Source organism: Bos indicus x Bos taurus, chromosome 7, assembly GCF_003369695.1.
Source record: "Bos indicus x Bos taurus breed Angus x Brahman F1 hybrid chromosome 7, Bos_hybrid_MaternalHap_v2.0, whole genome shotgun sequence".
Taxonomy (NCBI): Eukaryota; Metazoa; Chordata; class Mammalia; order Artiodactyla; family Bovidae; genus Bos; species Bos indicus x Bos taurus.
This window is the reverse complement of record NC_040082.1, coordinates 20,611,254-20,618,844: the sequence shown is the minus strand read 5'-3', so window position 1 is coordinate 20,618,844 and position 7,591 is coordinate 20,611,254. Positions and strand designations below refer to the sequence as shown.

The 7,591-nt window shown below is 42.3% G+C and overlaps 1 protein-coding gene across 2 annotated transcripts in view; it reads left to right on the top strand.

Annotated features, from left to right (window-relative positions):
- The window catches only part of POLR3G (RNA polymerase III subunit G), a 46,493-nt gene that overhangs the window by 664 nt on the left and 38,238 nt on the right, over positions 1-7,591 (top strand). The window contains exon 1 of one of the 2 annotated variants that reach the window (XM_027545624.1): positions 96-219. The exons of the other annotated variant lie outside the window; for it this stretch is intronic. The gene's annotated coding sequence lies outside the window, so the exon portion shown is untranslated. Of the gene's footprint in view, positions 1-95; positions 220-7,591 lie in introns of those variants that run through there. 2 annotated transcript variants of the gene reach the window in all.

The following is a 7,591-nucleotide window of genomic DNA, read 5'->3' as shown; positions in this document are numbered from 1 at the left end:
AGCTCTGGGCCCGGAGGGCGGGGCCTCGCCCGGGAGTGGGCGGGGATAACTGGTTGGGATCCGAACGCCGCTGGGAGGCCGCGTGGAGGGAGGAGCGCGCCTTCTCCAGAGGTGGAACCGGCCGGCCCTGGAGCGCCGGAACCTTCGGTCTGCACCCCTTGGTTGCCGGCCGGCACTTCAGCTGCACGCTTTCCCCGAGCCTCGAGACTTAGCGAGCAGGTAACTGAGGAGGCAATCGAGGGCTTGGGAGGAGTTGGGGTTGTGTGTGGGGGGGTAGTTAAAGGGGCACGTGGAGAAGGTGGGAGGAAGTCAGCCGTGGAGATTAATTAAAGCGCCTCTGGGTTGAGGGGCGTTGGAAGATTAAGCTTTTGGTTCCTTCTCCTAATCCCATCACACTCTTAAAAAATCGTAGTTTCCACACTTTACCTAGTCTACACTTAGGACTGTTTGCGGTGAGTTAAAAGGGAATTGATGCTCTTACTGACGCTGTGATGGGCTCAAACGCGAGTCATTGCTGCAGACTTGCAGCTAAGGGCAGGATATTCAGTATGTTTTCTTAACTGTTAGCACTTTATCCTATATCCCAGGCAGGGAGGGATGTTGTTGATAAGGTTTTTCTTCTCTTCTAAAAGAATTATATATTCGTTCTCCTGCCTTCCCTTGTTTTTGGTGAGTTTGTCCGCTCTTGGAAGAGAGCAAAGAAAGTTGGTAGAGAAAGACTAAACTAAAGAGAGGGGGAAGCAGCCGCACCTTGAGGAGACGGGAAAAGTGGATAATGACATGGGTGTGGCCCCACCAGCCGCAGAGATCACCCCCACTAATAACACCAGGTTCCTCCTGTCCCCATCCCGAATCTTCTCGCTGTTGAAACACCCAATTAGGCTTCAAAAATTCCCTTGAGAACTTGACTAACCTCCCTTCTCAGCCAGGAGAAATTATGAAGACTCATGAGACAGCATTATGAAAGATAATTATGAAAACACTTACTGTGGCAGCTACTAATAAGCCTTCATAGAGGGAGAGGTGTATTCTCCTCCCCTACAGTTAAGTCTTGTATGAGGATGTAGCCTTTCTGAATATTTGCCTAACCTGGTTAGAATTTATCCAGACATTCAGTTCTGCAAGCTAAGTGATGTGTAAAAGTACAGAATTTTTTTTTTTTTTTTAAAGATCACAATCTGAGTTCTCAAGGAATTTGAAGGAAGATAATATTTGCACACAAATGTTGGCAATATAAAGCAAATGAGATATGTCCCCAGAGTAAGTAAAAACTAGGTTCTATGAGAATATGCATGGAAGGAACTTAGTAGCAATTTGAGCTGGCCTTAAAAGACCACTGTTAGCATGATCTCAGCAGGGACATACAGACTTCTCTGTCATTTTATTTTTCCTCTAGTCAAAGGGAGGTGAATTGCAGTGATATCCTTACCAGGCTATGAGCTCAGCAATAATTCTCCCAATTTTTATTGGACTTTTGCCAGGCTCTGGTTAGTAATAGGACAGGAAAAGGTCAATGAGTCTTCAAAGAGGCCTTCACACTTACAGATCCTTCTGCTTGTACACTTTGCTCTATATATCCTTTCCTAGTTCTCAGCATGACTTTTTCCTTCACTGTGTCAGGTTTGTGTTCAAATATTACAAGATACAAGAGAACTTCTTTATCTAGTCTTTCTATAATAGCACCCATGTTTCCTGCTTTTTTTTTTTCATAGCACTGATCACTATCTGACACTTTCTATAAAGTACATTTTTTTTTCCATTTCCCATAATAGACTGTGAGCACTATGAAAGCAGGGATTTTGTTTTGTTCACTATTATATTCCAATTATATAGAAGATGATCTGACACAGAGGGTACTTAATAAATACTTGAAGAGTGGATAATTGAAGAAATTACTGAAGAGATAGACAAGAACTGACAATTACAATATGATTTTTTAAAGGGCTATAAAGGCAGTGTGTGTGCTATGTCCCTTCAGCCATGACAAACTCTGTGACCCTATGGACCATAGATCCTATGGACACAGGCTCCTCTGTCCATGGGATTCTCCAGGCAAGAATACTGGAGTGGGTTGCCATGCCCTCCTCTAGGGGATCTTCCCGGCCCAGGGATTGAACCCTCATCTCTTATGTCTCCCTCATTGGCAGGCAGGTTCTTGGCCACTAGCGCCACCTGGGAAGCCTCCAAAGCAGTGTAGCACTTGGGAAACAGGAAAGAGATAGGTCTGCCTCCACTTAGGGTGGAAGAAATGGTAGAAGAGAAGTAGTATTTGCATAGACTTTTCAGTGATGATGGGGCTTGGGCAGGTGGACATGGCATTCCAGGCAGAAGGAACGCAATGTGACAGTAGGAATAGCAGAGTTGGGACTGGTTAGAGTTGGGGTGAGAGGGTAGTGCAGGATGCAAGAGGCGGAAAGTTAGACCCCAAAGTTCTGTTAGTTAAGAAGAGTGATACATTAAGGTTTGTGTTCAAGAGTGATGACTGGAGAATGGATTGAAAGGATGAGTCTAGCCATTAGAGGGGCTTCCCAGGTGGATAAGTGGTAAAAAATCTGCCTGCCAATGCAGAGAGACATGGCTTCAATCCCTGGGCCAGGAATATCCCCTGGAGGAGGAAATGGTAACCCACTCCAGTATTCTTGCCTGGGAAATTCCATGGACAGAGGAGCCTGGAGGGCTACAGTCCATGAGGTTGTGAAGAGTCAGACACAACTAAGCGATTGAGCATGCACAGGCGGCCATGAGAAGTTTACTTGTTCTGTATTAGAGATCCAAGCAAGAGATGTTGAAGCCCTGAACTAAGGCAGAAGTAAAGAAAGGCAAACTTGTAAGAAGGGACACAGAGCTGATTGTCTTCTGTGGTTAGATGAGGGGATCAAGGGAGATGGAGACAAGGTCAGCATGACTATTAGTTTCTAATTAGGGCAATTGAAGTGTCATTCATCAGGAAAGACACTGACCTGGCTTTCAGTGCCTCTCCTAGCTTCCATGTCTGCTTCTATCTGTGTATTATTCACCTAGGGAATATGTGCAAGAAACTTAACTGTGTGAGACGTGGAGGACAGCACAGTTAAGCCACAATTATAACTCATAAAACATTAGAGTGAGAAGGTGTTTCTGAGATGAGCTCAATCTCTGCCTCAGGGTTGTTTGTTATTAATTAGAATAGGCTTTCGCAGGTCAGCTCCTGGGTGCTTGAACTGCACCCATGAAACTCTCTCAGAACAATGTTGCATATGAATTTTCAGGAGGCATCCCAAAAAGGAAGGGTAGTACATCTGATTTTACATCTTTCAATCCAGTTTATTTTGCCATTACTATTTCAGTTCATTGTAAAGATTAAAGATATTGCCGGGATTGAAAGGTCTTCAGCTAATCTCAAAGTGTGCTACAGGCAGCATGATATAAATATAAGGACAATGGAAAGGTAACCTGAACATTTAACTCAGTCCTGACTTTGTTAGGAATTCGCTCTGTCTTTAGGCGCTCCATTGATGCTTCAGTGCCTCACTTTCCTACATAATGGGAAGTTCAGTCTGGAGCCATGGTTCGTAATTTAGGTTACACACTGGAGTCTCCTGGGGTGATTTAAAAAGTCCTACTGCCTAAATCCTACCCCTGCAGATTCTGATTTCCTTGTTCTGGGGTGATGTTGGAGGGTTTCTTTATTTTTTTTCCCTTTATGCTGTTGTTTTTTTTTTTAACTCTCCTGATGATTCCAGTGTACAACCAGGTCCCAAACTTAGTTCTAGAAGATAACAAACAAAAACAAAAATTCTTAATAGTTGGCTGAATAATTTGTATTTCTGTGGGTAAATTTGTTCATCAAATCACCGTGAGTTCAGAACAGTGGCTTAGTTGTGTCTGACTGACTCTTTGTAACCCCATGGACTGCAGCACACCAGGCTTCCCTGTCCTTTACCAATTCCCAGAGTTTGCTAAAACTCATGTCCATCTCATCCTCTGTCATCCCCTTCCACGCCTTCAACCTTTCCCAGCATCCAAGTCTTTTCCAATGAATTATTTCTTCGCATCAGGTGGCCAAAGTATTGGAGTTTCAGTTTCAGCATCAGTCCTTCCAATGAATATTCAGGACTGATTTCCTTTAGGATTGGCTGGTTTGATCCTTGCAATCCAAAGGACTCTCAAGAGTCTTCTTCAACACCAGAGTTCAAAAGCATCAATTCTTTGGTGCTCAGCTTTCTTCATACTCCAACTCTCACATCCATACATAACTTCTGCAAACACCATAGCCTTGACTAGACAGACCTTTGTTGGCAAAGTAATGTCTCTGCTTTTTAATATGCTGTCTAGGTTTGTAATAGCTTTTCTTCCAAGGAGCAAGCATCTTTTAATTTCATGGCTGCAGTCACCACGTGCAGTGATTTTGGAGCCCCCAAAAATAAAGTCTGCCACTGTTTCCTCTGTTTCTCCATCTATTTCCCATGAAGTGATGGGACCAGATGCCATGATCTTTGTTTTCTGAATGTTGAGCTTTAAGCCAACTTTTTCACTCTCCACTTTGACCTTCATCAAGAGGCTTTTTAGTTCCTCTTCACTTTCTGCCATAATGGTGGTGTCATCTGCATATCTGAGGTTAATGATATTTTTCCCAGCAATCTTGATTCCAGCTTGTGCTTCATCCAGCCCAGCATTTCTCATGATGTACTCTGAACATAAGTTAAATAAGCAGGGTGACAATATATAGACTTGACGTACTGCGTTTGCTATTTGGAACCAGTCTGTTGTTCCATGTCCAGTTCTAACTGTTGCTTCCTGACTTGCATAAGATTTCTCAAGAGGCAGGTCATGTGGTCTGGTATTCCCATCTCTTTCAGAATTTCCCACAGTTTCTTGTGATCCACACAGTCAAAGGCTTTGGCATAGTCAATAAAGCAGAAATAGATGTTTTTCTGGAACTCTCTTGCTTTTTCGATGATCCAGCGGATGTTGGCAATTTGATCTCTGGTTCCTCTGGCTTTTCTAAATCCAGCTTGAACATCTGGAAGTTCTGGTTCACGTACTGTTAAAGCATGGCTTGGAGACTTTTGAGCATTACGTTACTAGCGTGTGAGATGAGTGCAATTGTGTGGTAGTTTGAGCATTCATTGGCATTGCCTTTCTTTGGGATTGGAATGAAAACTGACCTTTTCCAGTCCTGTGGCCACTGCTAGTTTTCCAAATTTGTTGCATATTGAGTGCAGCACTTTGACAGCATTATCTTTCAGGATTTGGAATAGCTCAACTGGAATTCCATCACTTCCACTAGCTTTGTTCATAGTGATACTTCCTAAGGCCCACTTGACTTCACATTCCAGGATGTCTGGCTCTAGGTGAGTGATCACACCATCATGGTAATCTGGGTCCTGAAGATTGTATAGTTCTTCTGTGTATTCTTGCCACCTTTTCTTAATCTCTTCTGCTTCTGTTGGGTCCCTACCATTTCTGTCCTTTATTGAGCCCATCTTTGCATGAAATGTTCCCTTGATATCTCTAATTTTCTTGATGAGATCTCTAGTCTTTCCCATTCTATTATTTTCCTCTGTTCTTTACATTGATCACTGAGGAAGGCTTTCTTATCTCTCCTTGCTATCCTTTGGAACTCTTCATTCAAATGTGTCTATCTTTCCTTTTCTCCTTGCCTTTGACTCCTCGTCTTTTCTCAGCTATTTGTAAGGCCTCCTCAGACAACCATGTTGCCTTTTTGCGTTTCTTTTTCTTGGGGATGGTCTTGATCACTGCTTCCTGTACATTGTCCCAAACCTTTGTCCATAGTTCTTCAAACCTCTGTCCGTAGTTCTTCAAACCTCTGTCCGTAGTTCTTCAAACCTCTGCCCATAGTTCTTCAGGCACTCTAGCAGATCTATTTGAATCTATTTGTCACTTCCACTGTATAATCATAAGGGATTTGATTTAGGATTTGATTTAGGTCATACCTGAATGGTCTAGTGGTTTTCCCTACTTTCTTCAGTTGAAGACTGAATTTTGCAATAAGGAATTCATGATCTGAGCCACACTCAGTTCCTGGTCTTGTTTTTGCTGACTGTATAGAGTTTCTCCATCTTTGGCTGCAAAGAATATAATCAATCTGATTTCAGTGTTGACCATCTGGTGATGTCTATGTGTAGAGTATTCTCTTGAGTTGTTGGAAGAGGGTGTTTGCTATGACCAGTGCCTTCTCTTGAAAAAACTCTGTTAGCCTTTGCCCCATTTCATTTTGTACTCCAAGGCCAAATTTGCGTGTTACTCCAGATATCTCTTGACTTCCTACTTTTGCATCCCATTCCAAATCAACCATAAGTCAATAAATAAGGAAACAACATTGATTATGAAACTGTTGCTACATAAAGAGTATTCTGCTAAACAGTGGGGAATATAAGATTTCTAGTGTTAATACTTTTGAAGAAACAAAAAAATAGAAGTGAATCTCCTTTGGAAAAGATGCTTTTCCCAGAAGAGGCATTGTCTGTATTTCTTCCAGAATTGAAGAAAATGGCAAAATATATCACCTCAGTTTTTAAAAATCCATGTATTTTAACAGAAGAAAGTTTCCAAAAGCAAGTTGGGATGAACTGACAGTTGTGATGTTGAGCAAGTTAAACTGGATCTTAACATGAAAGGGATGCAGCCAGACAAGGAGGAAGTGGTTTCCAGTGGAGAGAGTGCTAGTCAAGAAATGATTACAGGCCAGTGAGTTGGGAGGATCAGTGCAAGCATCATAAAAGGGCTCTCAATACTTGGAATAGTGAGTTTGGACTTAATTATCTAGCCAAGAGGGAAGAGAAGAGAAGCGTTTAATCAGAACTCTGCTTTAGAATGAATAGTGTGAGAGAATAAAATAAACAGGAAGAACAGGGGATACTACAAAATCTGGCAGCCGTCAAAAGTGAGGTGGAAAGGAGCCGAACTGAATTATGGTAGTGAAAACGGAAAGGAAGGGACGTTTTGAAAACAGTTAGATGATTGATTCTGATAGAGGGGTGAAACAGAATGATAAATCAATCCTAAGTCACTCCAAATCTTCAAATATTGGTGACTGGGGAAATAGCATACTGTGGATAGAAATAGGGACATTCTATATGAAAGTGAGCTAGTTACTATAGAGAGATGATCTCAGTATTTTAAGCAAAGATTGTTGTTGTTTAGTCTTTAAGTTGTGTCCAGTTGTTTTCCAACCCTTTGGACGATAGCCTGCCAGGCTCTTCTGTCTTTGGGATTTTCCAAGCAAGAATCCCGGAGTGGATTGCCATTTCTTTCTCTAGAGGAATCTTCCCAACCCAGAGATCAAACCCCCGTCTCCTGCATTGGCAGGTAGATTCTTTACCATTGAGCTGCCAGGGAAGCCCTGAGTTTAAGGTACATCCAAATATTCTTTTGGTAGTAAGAAAATGGGATGAAACTCAGAACAAAGGTTAGTGGTAGAGGTAATTGGAGGACGTTATCAAACCCTGACAGGGGGTGCTTTTTCCAAAGATAAGGAGCAGAACCTATAGATTGACCCTTAAGGAAATCCATATTTAGTAAGTTTTAAGAACAGAAGTAGACAAAAACTGGTCACGAGTTAGAAGAACCAGCAATCAGACTAAAGCCT